This window comes from Pan paniscus, chromosome 3, assembly GCF_029289425.2.
Source record: "Pan paniscus chromosome 3, NHGRI_mPanPan1-v2.0_pri, whole genome shotgun sequence".
In the NCBI taxonomy this organism is placed as follows: Eukaryota; Metazoa; Chordata; class Mammalia; order Primates; family Hominidae; genus Pan; species Pan paniscus.
The window spans coordinates 101,046,835-101,064,274 of NC_073252.2; the positions used below are offsets into that span (position 1 = coordinate 101,046,835).

A 17,440-nucleotide genomic window follows, 5' to 3' on the forward strand; every position below is an offset into this window, starting at 1 on the left:
CAATAGCATCAAAAATAAATGTCTTAGTTTGTTTTATGTTGTTATAATAGAATACCTGAGACTGTATAAAGAGGTTTATTTAGCTCATGTTTCTCCAGACTGGGAAGTTCAAGAAGCATGGCACCAGTATCTGCTTAGCTTCTGGTGAGGGCTTTAGTAGTGCATCACAACATGGCAGAAGACCAAAGAGGAAGTGGGAATGTGCCAAGAGGCCAAACACAAGGTACAACCTTGTACAATGGGTTGCTTTATAACAATCCATTCTCAGGGTAACTAATCTATTCCCACAGGAACCAATCCAGTTTCATGAGAGCAAGAACTCACTCACTATATGAGGACTGCACCAAGCTGCTCAAAATGGCAGAGCCCCCATGACCCAAGCATCTCCCATTAGGCCCTACCTCTTAAAGGTTCCAACATGATTTTTGGCAGAGACACGGAAACCATGGCATTCCACCCTTGGAACCCCAAATTCATGTCCCTCTTACACTATAAAATGTAATTATTCAATCTCAATGGTCCCCAAAGTCTTAATGTATTCCAGTAAGAATTCAAAGGTCAAAGTCCAAAGTCTCATATAAGACTCAAGGCAAGTTCCTCCTAGCTATGAGCCTGTAAAATAAAATAAAATAAAATAAACAAGTTATTTACTTCCAAGGTACAATGGTGGAATAGTCATATGGCAGACAGTCCCATTCCAAAAGGGAGAAATAGGCCAAAAGAAGAAAGAGGTGACAGGCCTCAAGCAAGTTCAAAACTCAGCAGGGCAGACACTAAATCTTAAAACTCCAGAATAATTCTCCACTCCACGTGCTACCTCCTGGGCACAGTGGGGATTTTTTATCCCTAAAGCCTTGGGCAGCCCCACCTCCATTGCTTTGTTGGGCATAGCCACATGGCTGCTCTCACTGGTTGGAATTGGATACCTATGGCTTTTCCAGGCTGAGGTTGTATGGTGGCAATGGCTCTATAGTTCTGGAGTCCCAGTGGTGGTCCACTTCATGGATTCACTAGGTATTGCCCTGGTACAGACTCTTTGTGGCAGCTCCAACCCTACATTTCTGCTCAGCATTGCCCTAGGGAAAGTACACTGCAGTGGCTCTGGCCCTGCAACAAATCTCCACCTGAGCTCCCAGTCTTTTCAGTACATTCCTTAAAATCTAGGTGGAAGCCACCATGCCTCCACTTCTCTTGTATTCTGCACATCTGCAAAACTAGTACCACATGGTTGTAAACGCCATCAAGGCTTACCACTTGCACCCTCCAGAGTGCTGTCATGAGCTGTATCTGAGGCTGCTTGATCCACGACTGCGTGCCACCAAGGTTTATGGTTTGTATCTTGTGGGATGGCAGCCTGAGCCATACCTGGGTATGATTGTGCCATGGCTGGGGTGGCTGCTGAGGGCTGTGCCAGAATTTGGGGAGCAGGATCTCAAAACAGCACAGGGCAGTGATGCATGGATTCTGTCTCTTAAAACCATTCCGTCCTCCTAGACCTCTGGAAAGGCAACCTCAAAAATTTCTGAAATGTCTTCAGGGCCTTTAAAAAATTGTCTCAATAATTATCAACTGGCTCTCTTCTCTCAGTGCTAATCTCTTTAGTATTGGTTGTTCTGCTGCACCCTTGGATTCCTCTCCTGAAAATGCTCTTTCATTCTCTACCACATGGCCAGGCTATTAATTTTCAAATTTTTATGCTTGCTTCCCTTGTCATTTTGCATTTCACTGAATGTAGTAAGAAGTAACTACATAGCTGCTCTATATTTTGCTTAGAAATTTCTTCTGCCAGGTACCCTAGTTCATCACTCTTAAGTTTGGCCTTCCACAAAACCTTAGGGCACAAAGCCTTAGAAACAACACAGCCAAATTTTTGCTATGGTCTAACAAGGATGACTTGGTCTCCAGTTCCTAATACCTTGTTCCTCATTTCTATCTGAGATCTCATTAGAATGGCCTTTGCTGTCCATATTTTTATCAGCATTGTGATAATGACTACTTAACCAATCTCTAAGAAATTCTAAACTTTCTCTCGTCTTTTTGTTGTCTTCTGAGCCCTCATTGAAATTATCCTTAATGCTCTGTTTATGGCAATACAGTCTTTTTCTAGTCTGCTCCTTCAAACTTGTCCAACTTCTGCCCATTACCCAGTTCCAATGATGCTTCTGCATTTTTGAGTATCTAAATAGCAACATCCCACTCTCAGTACAAATTTTCTGTCTTAGTCCGTTTTGTGTTGCTATAACAGAATACCGGAGACTGAGTAATTTATAAAGAGGTATATTTGGCTTGCAGTTCTGCAGACTGGAAAGAATGACACTGGCATCTGCTTGGGTTCTGGTGAAAGCTTTAGTGTTGTGTCACAACATGGTAGAACAAGGTCAAAGGGGAGTAGGCATGTACCAGGAGGCCAAGCATGAAGCGTGACCTCACCGTATAGCAACTCATTCTCATGGTAACTAATCCATTCCTGAGACAACTAATCCCACAAGAGTGAGAACTCACTCACCAGTGTAAGAATAGTACCAAGCTGCCCACAAAAGAAGAGCTCCCAAGACCCAAATACTTCCCATTAGGCCCCACCTCTTAAGCATTCCAACATGAGTTTTGGTAGAGACACTCAAACTATAGCAATAATAATTAGGAATAAATTTAACAAAATAAGTGCAAAAACTTTGCACTGAAAACTAAAAAACATCACTCAGATAAATGCCTAAATAAATGGAAAGATATGTCATGTTAATGGATTAGATGACTCAATATTGTTAGATGTCAATTGATCTACAAATTAACTGCAATTCCTGCCAAGAGTCTAGAAAGATTATTGGAAAAATTGACAAGCTGATTCTAAAATTATATAGAAATACAAAAATACCTAGAATAGCCAAAACAATCTTGCTAAGTAAGAATGAAGTTAGAGTACTTAATACTGTCTTATTTGAAAATTCAGTGTAAAGCAGCAGTAGTCAAGACAGTGTAGAATCCACATTAAGAGAGATAGATAGATCAATGGAACTAAGTGGAGTTCAGAATCCAACCCACATAAATAGTCAATTGATTTTCATCAAAGATGCTAAGACAATTCAATAGGAAAAAGATGTTCTTTCAACAAATGATTCTATAATAACTGGTTATTCATTTACAAAAACTAAACCTAGATCCTTAGGTCATATGCGAAAATTAACTAAAATGGATCACAGACCTAATTGTATGAGCTAAAACTGTAAAACTTCTAGGAAAAAAATATAGGAGAAAATATTTATGACCTTGGACTAAGCAAAGGTTTCTTAGATATAATATCAAAAACATATTCCATAAAAGAAAAACTGATAAATTGGACTTCATCAAAATGATGAAATCTTTGCTTTTCAAATATTTCTTAAAAAAATGAAAAGAGAGGATTGTTCCGAGATGGCCAAATAGGAACAGCTCCTGTCTGCAGCTCTCAGCGTAACTGATGTAGAAGACAGGTGATTTCTGCATTTCCAACTGAGGTACCTGGTTCATCTCACTGGGACTGGTTGGACAGTGGGTGCAGCCCACAGAGGGTGAGCCGAAGCAGGGCAGGGCATTGCCTCATCCGGGAAGCAGCACAAGGGGTCAGGGGATTTCCCTTTCTTAGCCAAGGGAAGCCATGACAGACGGTACCTGGAAAATCTGGACACTCCCACCCTAATACTATGCTTTTCCAATGGTCTTAGCAAACGGCACACCAGGAGATTATATCCCATGCCTGGCTCAGTGGGTCCCACGCCCACGGAGCCTTGCTTACTGCTGGCACAGCAGTCCGAGATGGAACTGCAAGGTGGTAGCCTGGGCTGGGGGAGGGGCGTCCACCATTGCTGAGGCTTGAGTAGGTAAGCAAAGCAGCTGGGAAGCTCGAACTGGGTGGAGCTCACTGCAGCTCAACGAGGCCTGGCAGCCTCTGTAGACTCCACCTCTGGGGGCAGGGTATAGCTGAATAAAAGGCAGCAGAAACTTCTGCAGACCTAAACGTCCCTGTCTGACAGCTCTGAAGAGAGCAGTGGTTCTCCACCATGGAGTTTGAACTCTGAGAATGGACAGAGCTCCTGGTAGGGACTGACTGACACCTCATATAGCTGGGTGTCCCTCTTGAGATGAAGCTTCCAGAGGAAGGATCAGGCAGCAATATTTGCTGTTCTACAGCCTCCAATGGTGACACCCAGGCAAACAGGGTCTGGAGTGGACCTCCAGCAAACTCCAACAGACCTGCAGCTGAAGGTACTGATTGTTAGAAGGAAAACTAACAAACAGAAAGGAACAGCATCAACAAAAAGGACATCCACACCAAAACCCCATCTGTAGGTCACCATCATCAAAGACCAAAGGTAGATAAAACCACAAAGATGGGGGGAAACAAGAGCAGACAAGCTGAAAATTCAAAAAACCAGAGTGCCTCTTCTCCTCCAAAGGATCGGAGCTCCTCGCCAGCAATGGAACAAAGCTGGATGGAGAATGACTTTGACGAGTTGACAGAAGTAGGCTTTAGAAGGTCAGTAATAACAAACTTCTCCGAGCCAAAGGAGGATGTTCGAACCCATTGCAAGGAAGCTAAAAACCTTGAACAACGATTAGATGAATGGCTAACTAGAATAAACAACATAGAGAAGACCTTTAATGACCTGATGGAGCTGAAAACCATGGCACGAGAACTACATGACGCATGCACAAGCTTCCATAGCTGATTCGATCAAGTGGAAGAAAGGGTATCAGTGATGGAAGATCAAATGAATGAAATGAAGTGAGAAGGGAAGTTTAGAGAAAAAGAGTAAAAAAAAAGAACAAAGCCTCCAAGAAATACGGGACTATGTGAAAAGACCAAATCTAAGTTTGATTGGTGTACTTGAAAGTGATGGGGAGAATGGAACCAAGTTGGAAAACACTCTTCAGGATATTATTCAGGAGAACTTCCCCAACCTAGCAAGGCAGGCCAACATTCAAATTCAGGAAATACAGAAAACATCACAAAGATACTCCTCGAGAAGAGCAACCCCAAGACACATAATTGTCAGATTCACCAAGGTTGAAATGAAGGGAAAAGTGTTAAGGGCAGCCAGAGAGAAAGGTCGGGTTAGCCACAAAGGGAAGCACATCAGACTAACAGAAGATCTCTTGGCAGAAACCCTACAAGCCAGAAGAGAGTGGGTGCCAATATTCAACATTCTTAAAGAAAAGAATTTTCAACTCAGAATTTCATATCCAGTCAAACTAAGCTTCATAAGTGAAGGAGAAATAAAATCCTTTACAGACAAGCAAATGCTGAGAGATTTTGTTACCAAGAGGCCTGCCTTACAAGAGCTCCTGAAGGAAGCACTAAACATGGAAAGGAATAACCAGTACCAGCCACACAAAAACATGCCAAATTATAAAGACCATCGATCCTAGGAAGAAACCGCATCAACTAACGAGCAAAATAACCAGCTAACATCATAATGACAGGATCAAATTCACACATAACAATATTAACCTTAAATGTAAATGGGCTAAATGCCCCAATTAAAAGACACAGACTGGCAAACTGGATAAAGAGTCAAGACCCATCAGTGTGCTGTATTCAGGAGACCCATCTCACATGCAGAGACACACATAGGCTCAAAATAAAGGGATAGAGGAAGATCTACCAAGCAAATGGAAAGCAAAAAATAGCAGGGGTTGCAATCCTAGTCTCTGATAAAGCAGACTTTAAACCAACAAAGATCAAAAGAGACAAAGAAGGCCATTATATAGTGGTAAAGGGATCAATGCAACAAGAAGATCTAACTATCCTAACTATATATGCACCCAATACAGGAGCACCCAGATTCATAAAGCAAGTCCTTAGAGACCTACAAAGAGACCTAGACATCCACACAATAATAATGAGAGACTTTAACACCCCACTGTCAATATTAGACAGATCAATGAGACAGAAGGTTAACAAGGATTTCCAGGACTTGAACTCAGCTCTGCAACAAGCAGACCTAATAGACATCTGCAGAACCCTCCACCCTAAATCAACAGAATGTACATTCTTCTCAGCACCACTTCTCACTTATTCCAAAATTGACCACCTAGTTTGAAGTAAAGCACTCCTCAGCAAATGTAAAAGAACAGAAATCACAACAAACTGTCTCCCAGACCACAGTGCAATCAAATTAGAACTCAGGAATAAGAAACTCACTCAAAACCACAGAAACACATGGAAACTGAACAACCTGCTCCTGAATGACTGTTGGGTAAATAATGAAATGAAGGCAGAAATAAAGATGTTCTTTGAAACCAACGAGAACAAAGACACAACATATCAGAATCTCTGGGACATATTTAAAGCAGTGCATAGAGGGAAATTTATAGCACTAAATAACCACAAGAGAAAACAGGAAAGATCTAAAATCGACACCCTAACATCACAATTAAAAGAACTAGAGAAGCAAGAGCACACAAATTCAAAATCTAGCAGAAGGCAAGAAATAACTAAGATCAGAGCAGAACTGAAGGAGATAGAGACACAAAAAACCCTTCAAAAAATCAATGCATCCAGGAGCTGTTTTTTTGAAAAGATCAACAAAATTGATAGACCACTAGCAAGACTAATAAAGAAGAAAAGAGAGAAGAATCAAATAGATGCAATAAAAAATGATAAAGGGGATATCACCACTGATCCCATGGAAATACAAACTACCATCAGAGAATACTATAAACCCCTCTACACAAATAAACTAGAAAATCTAGAAGAAATGGATAAATTGCTGGAGAAATACACCCTCCCGAGACTAAACCAGGAAGAAGTTGAATCCCTGAATAGACCAATTAACAGGCTCTGAAATTGAGGCAATAATTAATTAGCCTACCAACAAAAAAAAGTCCAGGACCAGATGGATTCACAGCTGAATTCTACCAGAGGTACAAAGAGGAGCTGGTACCATTCCTTCTGAAACTATTCCAATCAATATAAAAAGAGGGAATCCTCCCTAACACATTTTATGAGGCCAGCATTATCCTGATACCAAAGCCTGGCAGAGACACAACAAAAAAAAGAATTTTAGACCAATATCCCTGATGAACATCAATGCAAAAATCCTCAATAAAATACAGGCAAACCGAATCCAGCAGCACATCAAAGAGCTTAACCACCACTATCAAGTCAGCTTCATCCCTGGGATGCAAGCCTGGGTCAATATACACAAATCAATAAACGTAATCCATCACACTTCAGCCTTCGAGTAGCTGACAGATGCGCCACCATGCCCAGCTAATTTTTGTATTTTTAGTAGAGATGGGGTTTCACCATGTTGCCTAGGTTAGTCTTGAACTCCTGGGCTCAGGTGATCTGCTCGCCTCGGCCTCCCAAAGTGCTAGGATTACAGGTGTGAGCCACTGTGCCTGGCCAATCTATGTAACTTTTCATGGAAGGCAAAACTATAAAGAAAGCAGATCATTTGTTACTTGGGACTTGCGTAGGTGGGAGGGAGGATTTAATGCAAATAAGCATGAGGAAACTTTTTGAGATTATGTAAGTATTCAAAAACTGAATTTTTGTAATTGTTGTACAACTCTATAAATTTACCCAAACTCATCAAAATGTGCATTTAAAATAAATAAATTTCGTGGTCTGTATATTATACCTCAAAAAAGCTGATAAAATATAAATTGGAACAAAAGTACTGGAAAACCATAAGTTGGAGACAAATGAGGGTGATCAAAATTAATGCATCCTTCAAGATGAAACGTGATTTTAATTTTAAAATTAATTTTTTAATTACTTGTTAATTCAAGTACACATATTAAATTTCAAGGGTAATCGTGAATAGAATAGAACTAGAACATACAACTTTTAAACAAATAGAGGGGAAAAACCTTGATCAATCTAACAGAATGCATTGGGGAAAAGCATTAGAGAAATAATACGGTTAACAGAAAGCACAAAACATGATGACAGAAATAAATATAAATTTATCAATAACCACAACAAACTTAAATGGTCTAAATTAGTTAAAGACAGACACTTGAAGACTGGATTAAAAACATGAAAATCCAGGTATCACCTGTAGTAGTTAAAAACATGAAGACACAAAATTCTGAAGGTATGAGAAGAGTAAATGATAAATAAAACAAATATTAACCAATATATGGCTGGTATAGTTATTTTCGTATCAAAAACTATAATTTAAGACAAAAAACATTCTGAGGAATAAAAGTCATTATGTAAAGACATCTATGCAAGTAACAATTCAACCTTAAAATATATGAAGCACAAATTGACAGAATTACAAAGAAAAATGGCTAAATCCTCAACCTTGAAGAAACTTAAACCTCTGAGTCAATGATAATCAAAATATAGTAAGATTATCTCAGATTTTAACCACCGTATTAAAAAAGCTTAATTTAAAGGAAATATATAGACTTCCATATGCTCAAATTAGAGAATATATATACTTTGAAGCCTGATAAAGTCTTAGGAGAACTGAACCTATACTAGCCTATGAATCAAATCACAACAAATAAACAAACATTATAACATGTGGCTTATACTCTGTAACTAAAATGCAATTTATAATAGAAAAAAATGTAAATTTCTTTCATTTTCAAACTAAAGGCATACCTTAAATAATTTTTCAGTCAAAGAAGACATGAAAACAAAAATCAGAAGATATTTGGAAGTGAAATACTACATAACAAAACTTGTGAGATAGAGCTGAGGCAGTACTGAAAGGGTAATTTATATCTTTAAATGTTTATATTGAAAAATAGGGTGAAAATTAGTTAAGCGTCCACCTTTGGAAGTTTAGAAAGAGAAAAAGAGATTGGGCATGGTGGCTCAGGCCTGTAATCCCAGCACTTTGGGAGGTCAAGGCGGGCGGATTACCTGAGGTCGGGAGTTCAAGACCAGCTTGGCCAACATGGTGAAACCCTCGTCTCTACTGAAAATACAAAAATTAGCTGGGTGTGGTGGCAGGTGCCTGTAATCCCAGCTACTCGGGAGGCTGAGGCAGAAGAATTGCTTGAGCTGGGGAGGCAGAGGTTGCAGTGAGCCGAGATTGGGCCACTGCATTCCAGCCTGGGCAACAGAGCAAGACTCTGTCTAAAAAAAAAAAAATCGGAGTAAACCTAAATAAAATAAATTAAAGGAAATAAGGCTAAAAGTAGAAATAGACATTAATAAACTATAAAACAAAGAAACAATAGGCAAGATTCACAAAACCAAATGCTGATTCTTTGAAAAGAATAATAAAATAGGCATGCTTCTGGTAAGATTGATTAATTAAAAAGAGAAGGCATAAATAAGCAATATTAGGAATAAAAAATGAGATGTAACATAAAATATGAGTGAAAAAATAATAAAGTGAATACTATAAATGACTATATGACAACAGTCTAAAAACATAAGTGAAATGAACAACTTCGTTGGCTACTATAACTTATAAACACTTAGTCAAGAAGAAATGGGACACCTGAATATTCCTGTATCTATTTTTAAAAATTCAATCAGTAAATACTTTTTCATAGAAAACACCCACTAGTATGAGATACTTTAATATGAAAGTTCTACCAAACATTCAAAGAACATATAAATAACCACTATCACATCAAAATAATTTCAGAGAATGGAAAAAGAGGGAACACCTTCAATTCATTTTGTGAGGCTAACATAAATGCAATATAAATATTTAAGATCATTATAATCCAAGAAAATTGGAGGCCAAACTAAGCTTAGATACAAACATCTAAAATAAAATAATAGTAAATCTAGTAATGTATTCTAAAAAAATTCTGGACCAGTTGGGTATCTCAGGAATAGAAGCAAACCTTTAACAGTTTGTCCAAGCAGCTTTTATTTCATTTTATTATTTTTAAAGAGACAGGGTCTTGCCCTGCTGCCTGGGTTGGAATATTGGCATGATCATATAGCTCACAGCATCCTTGAACTCCTGGGCTCCAGGGACCCTCTGCCTTAGCCTCCTGAGTAGCTGGGACTACAGGCACACACCACAATGCCTAGCTAATTTTAAAAAAGTTTTTATTTTGTAGAGATGAAGTCTCACTATGTTGCCCAGGCTAGCCTCAAACTCTTGGCTTCAAATGATTCTTCCACCTTGGTGCCCCAAAGTGTTGGGATTACAGGCATCAGCCACGGCACCTGGCCTGAGCAGGTTTTAATAAGTCACCCCATGTTTGGAGAATTTCTAACATTATTAATATTACTTTCCCAATGTAGAAGCCAGGAACTCAAGTTTTTAAACTTCCTTTGTCGTGAAGGCATAGACACATGATGAACACACCGCTACTGACATTAATTTCTGCTTTTATCTGCATAGTTGGTACCTCCAGGAAAAGGAGGGGAATGAGGTTGGAAAATAGTACACAGGAAGCTTCAACTATATCTATAATGATTATATGTACATATATATATATATATATATTTTTTTTTTTTTTTGAGGCTGGAGTGCAGTGGTGCAATCTCGGCTCACTGCAACCTCCGCCTCCTGGGGATCAAGCGATTCTCCTGCCTCAGCCTCTTGAGTAGCTGGGACTACAGGGGCATGCCATGATGTCTGGCTAATTTTGTATTTTTTAGTAGAGATGGGGTTTCACCATGTTGGCCAGGCTGGTTTGAACTCCCAACCTCAGGTGATCTGCCCGCCTCAGCCCCCAAAGTGCTGGGATTACAGGCGTGAACTACCACGCCTGGCCAGATAATGTTTAAATTAGAAGGTCACATGCATAAATATGATATCTTGGACATTGATGAGACCACATAGAAAAACTATATAAAAAGAAAAGAGGAAAAGGCCCAGGTCTAAGTCCTGAGTGATATTTGGTATTTAGAAGTTAGGAAAAGAAGAATGGAATATGGAAGACAAGAAAGGAAGAAGCAGTGAGGGAAGAAGAAAACCAGTTGGCGCCTCAGAATTAGAAAAAAAAGACAAGTGTTTCAATAAGAGAGTGATCATTGGTGTCAAAAGCTGGAAAGATCTTGAATACGATGCAGACAGAAACGTTCACTGGATTTGGTTAATACACTTAGTCAGATAAACCCCAGCAATTTCACCAGTTACGGTCGTTTTCATACTCCAGAGATGAAGGATAACATTTACTAGCCTATGTAATATTCTAGGTCTTGAATGTAGATATCAGTATTGATTTACTTTGAACTTCTACTTTAAAATCAAGAAATTAAGTCTCTTCTGAAATTCAAAGATATTATCATTTCTTAACAGTCATCAATAGTTTTCATGACATCTCATTTGAAGCAATAACTAATTTATATTGCATTAGCTAATTTAATAAATGGTTTCTGAAAGACTATATGCAAGGATAGGTCCCAATCATAAAGAGCTAATACCTGCTTTGAAGGAACTTACAATTAATTTAATAAAAAAGACAGAAATGTTGTACAAATTAAAATGGCATAAGTGCCAAAGTAAAACTGGAAAATCTGGAAAAAAATCATAGGTTCTTGAAAGATGAAATTTCAATAGGCAAAGATAAGGACGTGGTAAGTTAAGGGATAGGATGGACACAGATATAGCAACGTGAAGTCAAGAGCACATTGAGAGGTAAGTAAATTTGTCCAGATGAAGTGAGATATTTTGGCAGGTGAGAGTGGAAAGAAAATTCATAATTGAAACATGAAGTGTCTTGAATGCTTTGCTAAACTTTAGGAGTAAAATAAACATAAGAAATGTTATGGGCTGGGTGCAATGGCTTATTATCTGTAATCCCAGAACTTTGGGAGGCCAAGGCTGGAAGATGGCTTGAGCCCGGAAGTTGAAGACCAGCCTGGGAAACTCAGGGCAATGCTGTCTCTACAAAAAATTTTAAAAATTATCCAGCTATGGTGACATGTGCCTGCAGTCCCAGCTACTCAGTAGGCTGAGGCAGGAGGATCACTTGAGCCCAGGAAGTCAAGGTTGCAGTGAGTAGTGATGGTGCCACTGTACTGCAGCCTGGGCAACAGAGTGGGACTCTGCCTCCAAAAAAAGAAAAAGAAAAGAGAGAAATATTATGGAAGTGGAATTGATAGGGCTTATAAACAAACTGAATAACAGCATGAAGAAAAAAGGCCAAGTCAAAGATGCTTATGAGCTCTCTAGGCTGTATAACTGAGACAATATTATAACTTAAAAAAAAAAAACAGAAAAAAAGGAAGAAGAACAAGAGGAGCAGAGTTTTCTAGTGAGAAGATGAAGATACTTTTGACTACACTGGTGTAAGTGACCTTAAGAGAATTACAAACAGGATTCTGGTTAAATAATTTATTATTATGCTTGTAGTTGAGGGTAGATATTTTGTTTTAGCTCCCTGGCAAACAGAACCTTATAGATATTCAATAAATGTTTGCTGAGTAAATGACATTTTGATGTATCTAAATTAATGTTACTTCAGGAGAGCACCTAAACACCAATGTTGAGAACGTTTTTGGGAATACTTTAATTATGAACTTTTAGAACACTAGTACAATTTTTTTCTAACAACCAGAAAAATTTCTTGTCCCTAATAATTCTTTTCAATGTGCCATTCTCAGAGCCCCAGCTGGGTGCAGTATATGGCTAAGCAATTAATATGGGACAGCTAGAGTTTTAAAAATATATAGTCTACGAGAAGTTACAAATTTTTAAAAACATATTCTTTTTTTTATTATTATACTTTAAGTTTTAGGGTACATGTGCACAATATGCAGGTTAGTTACATATGTATACATGTGCCATGTTGTTGTGCTGCACCCATTAACTCGTCATTTAACATTAGGTATATCTCCTAATGCTATCCCTCCCCACTACACCCACCACACAACCATTCCCGGTGTGTGATGTTCCCCTTCCTGTGTCCATGTGTTCTCATTGTTCAATTCCCATCTAAGAGTGAGAATAAGAGGTGTTTGGTTTTTTGTCCTTGCGATAGTTTGCTGAGAATGATGGTTTCCAGCTTCATCCATGTCCCTACAAACGACATGAACTCATCATTTTTTATGGCTGCATAGTATTCCATGGTGTATATGTGCCACATTTTCTTAATCCAGTCTATCATTGTTGGACATTTGGCTTGGTTCCAAGTCTTTGCTATTGTGAATAGTGCCACAATAAACATACGTGTGCATGTGTCTTTATAGCAGCATGATTTATAATCCTTAAATGGGATCTAATTAAACTAAAGAGCTTCTGCACAGCAAAAGAAACTACCATCAGAGTGAACAGGCAACCTACAGAATGGGAGAAAATTTTTGCAATCTACTCATCTGACAAAGGGCTGATATCCAGAATCTACAATGAACTCAAACAAATTTATAAGAAAAAAACAAACAATCCCATCAACCAGTGGGCGAAGGATATGAACAGACTTCTCAAAAGAAGACATTTATGCAGCCAAAAGACACATGAAAAAATGCTCAATATCATTGGCCATCAAAGAAATGCAAATCGAAACCACGATGAGATACCATCTCACACCAGTTAGAATGGTGATCATTAAAAAGTCAGGAAACAACAGGTGCTGGAGAGGATGTGGAGAAATAGGAACACTTTTACACTGTTGGTGGGAGTGTAAACTAGTTCAACCATTATGGAAGTCAGTGTGGCAATTCCTCAGGGATCTAGAACTACAAATACCATTTGACCCGGCAATCCCATTACTGGGTATATAACCAAAGGATTAAAAATGTATTCTTATTTTTAGGATAATACTACAAAACTTTTCTAAAATAAATGCTCTAAAACTTTTTATTTGCTCTCTAGTATTTATTGATATGGTTAGCTTTCTGGTTTCTTAATTTACCGTACATGGTTATACTCATTATTAAAAGCTTTTTAAATATGATGCTGTGAAAGGTGTTACAGAGAGCAACTGCATAAATAGTTCTACTTATGACAGGGTAAAAACCACTAGGCAAACATACTTAATTGAATGGATGACTTCTTGGGGAATAAAAAAGCATTGTAATGTGAAACTGTAGGTGAAAACCCTTCTCAAGTTCATTGATGTTAGAGACAAACGTTTTCAACTCTTTTCATTTCCTATTTGCTCTTTGCCAAGATTGGAATAGTAAGTAGTTAACCTGATTGGTGAGAACCTCATAGTTATTGAGCCATATCCTAGAATCAGTAGGTAGGTTTCTTTTGCCTCAAAAGTGAGAAATCCATTCCTCTGTCTGTTTTGCATTGTTGGGATGAGTAAACTCTCCTCTTTTCATTTGTTATTCTCAGTAGTAAACACATGTGGGTCAGGACCCCTCTAAAAGGCATCCATTTCTCTTCTCCAGCCTCTAGTGAACTCCAGTCTGCTCATGATAGTGTTTTTGAGGCAAGTCCTTCCTCATAGTTAACTGCGTACTCAAAGTCTGCTCTGAAGGATCAGCTTTCCAGACAGGAGGAGACATGATCTATGGAGAAGCCTTATGTTTACTCCAGTTTTCCAAGGAGGTCTTACTTGGGGGAAGCACTGGCCCTCCACTAATGGAACTATGTTCATCCCCACTTGGCTCCTTAGTGTCTGTTCTCTACTGACTATAACCCAGAAGGAATGTGGATATTATTGTATTTTTAATAGGCTTTATTTTTTAGAGCAGTTTTAGTTTCACAGCAAAATTGAGCAGAGATTACAGAGAGATCTCAAAAATCCCCGCTCTCTACAACCTACAGAATGGGAGAAAATTTTTGCAATCTATCCATCTGATAAAGGTCTAATATCCAGAGTCCACAAGGAAGTTAAACAAATTTACAAGAAAAAAAACAAACAACCCCATTAAAAAGTGGGTAAAGGACATGAACAGACACTTCTCAAAAGCAGACATTTATGCAGCCAGCAAACGTATGAAAAAAAGCTCAACCTCACTGATCATTAGAGAAATGCAAATCAAAACCACAATGATTTACCATCTTATGCCAGTCAGAATGGTGATTATTAAAAAGTCAAAAAACAACAAATGCTGGTGACGTTCAGAGAAAAAGAAACACTTTTACACTGTTGGTGGGAATTTACATTAGTTCAACCATTGTAGAAGACAGTGTGGCAATTCCTCAAAGATCCAGGAGCAGAAATACCATTTGACCCAGCAATCCCATTACTGGGTATATACCCAAAGGAATATAAATCATTCTATTATAAAGACACATGCACATGGATGTTCACTGCAGCACTATTCACAATAAAAAAGATGTGAAATCAACATAAATGCCCATCAATGATAGACTGCATAAAGAAAATGTGGTACATATACCATGGATACTATGCAGCCATAAAAAGGAATGAGATCGTGTCCTTTGCAGGGACATGGATGGAGCTGGAAGCTGTTATCTTCAGCAAACTAATGCAGAAACAGAAAACCAAATAACACATGTTTTCACTTATATGTGGGAGCTGAATGATGAGAACACATGGGGGGAACAACACACACTGGGGCTTGTTGAGGGGGTTGAGGGACGGAGAGCATTAGGAAGAATAGCTAATGGATGCTGAGCTTAATACCTAGGTGATGGATTGATCTGTGCAGCAAACCACCATCACACACGTTTACCCATGTAACAAACCTGCACATCCTGCATATATACCCTGGAACTTAAAATAAAAGTTGATGAAAAAAAAATCCCGGCTCCCACACACTTCCTCTATGACCAACATTCCACACCAGAGTGGTCCATTTGTTAGAATTGATAAACCTATATTAACACATCATAGTCACCCAAAGTTCAGAGTTTACATTAGGTTCCCTCTTGGGTTTGTATGTTCTATGGCTTTTAACAAATGTATAATGACATATTTCCATCATTATAATATCATACAAAATAGTTTCACTGCCCTAAAAATCCTCTGGGCTCTGCCTGCTCATCCCTCCCTCCTCTCAATTCCTGACAACCACTGATCTTTTTACTGTGTCCATAGTTTTGCCCCTGTTAGAATGTCATATAGTTGGACTCGCACAGAATGTAGCTATTTCAGATTGGCTTCTTTCACTTAGAAACATGCATTTAAGTTTACTCCAAGTTGTCTCATTGCTTGATAGGTCATTTCTTTTCAGTATTGAATAATATTCCACTTCCTAGATGTACCACAGTTTATTTATTCACTCACCTAATGAAAGACATTTTGATTGCTTCTAAATTTTGATAATTATCAATAAGGTTGCCATAAACATGCATGTTTATGTGCAGGTTTTTGTGCGGACTTAAGTTTTCAGCTCATTTGGGTAAATATCAAGGAGTGTTAATTGCTGGATTGTATGGTAAGTCTTTTTATTTTTGCAAGAAACTGCCAAACTATCATCCAAAGGGGCTGTACAGTTTGTACAACTCCCACCAGCAATGAATGAAAGTTCCTGTTGCTCCGTACCCTTGCCAAGATTTAGTGGTGTCAGTGTTTTGGATTATGGCCATCCTAATAGGTGTGTAGTGGTCTCTCACTGTTGTGTTAATTTACAATTACCTAATGACCTATCATGTTGAGCATCTTTTCATAAGCTTACTTGCCATCTGTATATCTTATTTCGTGAGGTTCCTGTTCCAGTGTTGTGTTCATTTTTTAATCTGGTTGTTTGTTTTCTTTTTGGTGAAGTTTTAGAGTTCTTTTTATATTTTGATAACAGTCTTTATCAAATATGTCCTTTGCAAATATTTTCTTCCAATCTGTTGCTTGTCTTTTCATTCTCTTGAAAGTGTATTCCACAGAGCATAGATTTTTTTCCCTTCTCTTTCACAGAAGGGAACAGCATGGAAGAACATACATTTTAATGTTAAGGAAATCAAGTTTATCTATTATTTCTTTCATGGAGTGTGCCTTTGATATTATATCTAAAACTCATTACCATACCAAAGGTCATCTAGATTTTCTATGTTACCATCTACATTTATAGTTCTGTGTTTTACATTCAAGTCTATGATATGTTTCGAGGTAATTTTGTGGAAAGTTTTAAGGTCTACGTATAGATTCCTTTTTTTTTTTGCATGCATGTGGAGGTCCATATGTTTTGTCATCATGTATAGTTGAAAAGATTATGTTTGCTCCATTGTATTGCCTTTATTCCTTTGTCAAAGATCAGTTGACAATATTTTTGTGGGTCTATTTCTGGACTCTATTCTGTTTGATTGATCTCTTTGTCTAGTCTTTTACCAATACCACATTGTCCTGATTATTGTAGCTTTACAGTAAGTCTTGAAGTTGGGTAATGTCAGTTCTCTGATTTTGTTTCTCTCTTTCAATGTCGAGTTGGCTTTTCTGGGTCTTTTGCCTGCCCAAACAAATTTTTAAATAAATTTGTTCATATCCACAAAATAACTTTCAGGAATTTTGATTGGGATTGCATTGAATCAAGTTAGGAAGTACTGACATCTGACAATACTAGTCTTTCATGAACATAAAATATTTCTCAATTTATTTAGTTCTTTTATTTATTTCATCAGTTTTATAGTTATTACTCAAATAGATCTTGTATATATTTTTGTTAGACATATAT

At 38.0% G+C, this 17,440-nt stretch overlaps 1 protein-coding gene across 5 annotated transcripts in view; it reads right to left on the reverse strand.

Annotated features, from left to right (window-relative positions):
* Window positions 1-17,440, reverse strand: part of SLC9B1 (solute carrier family 9 member B1) — a 143,657-nt gene that overhangs the window by 88,966 nt on the left and 37,251 nt on the right. The window lies entirely within an intron of this gene.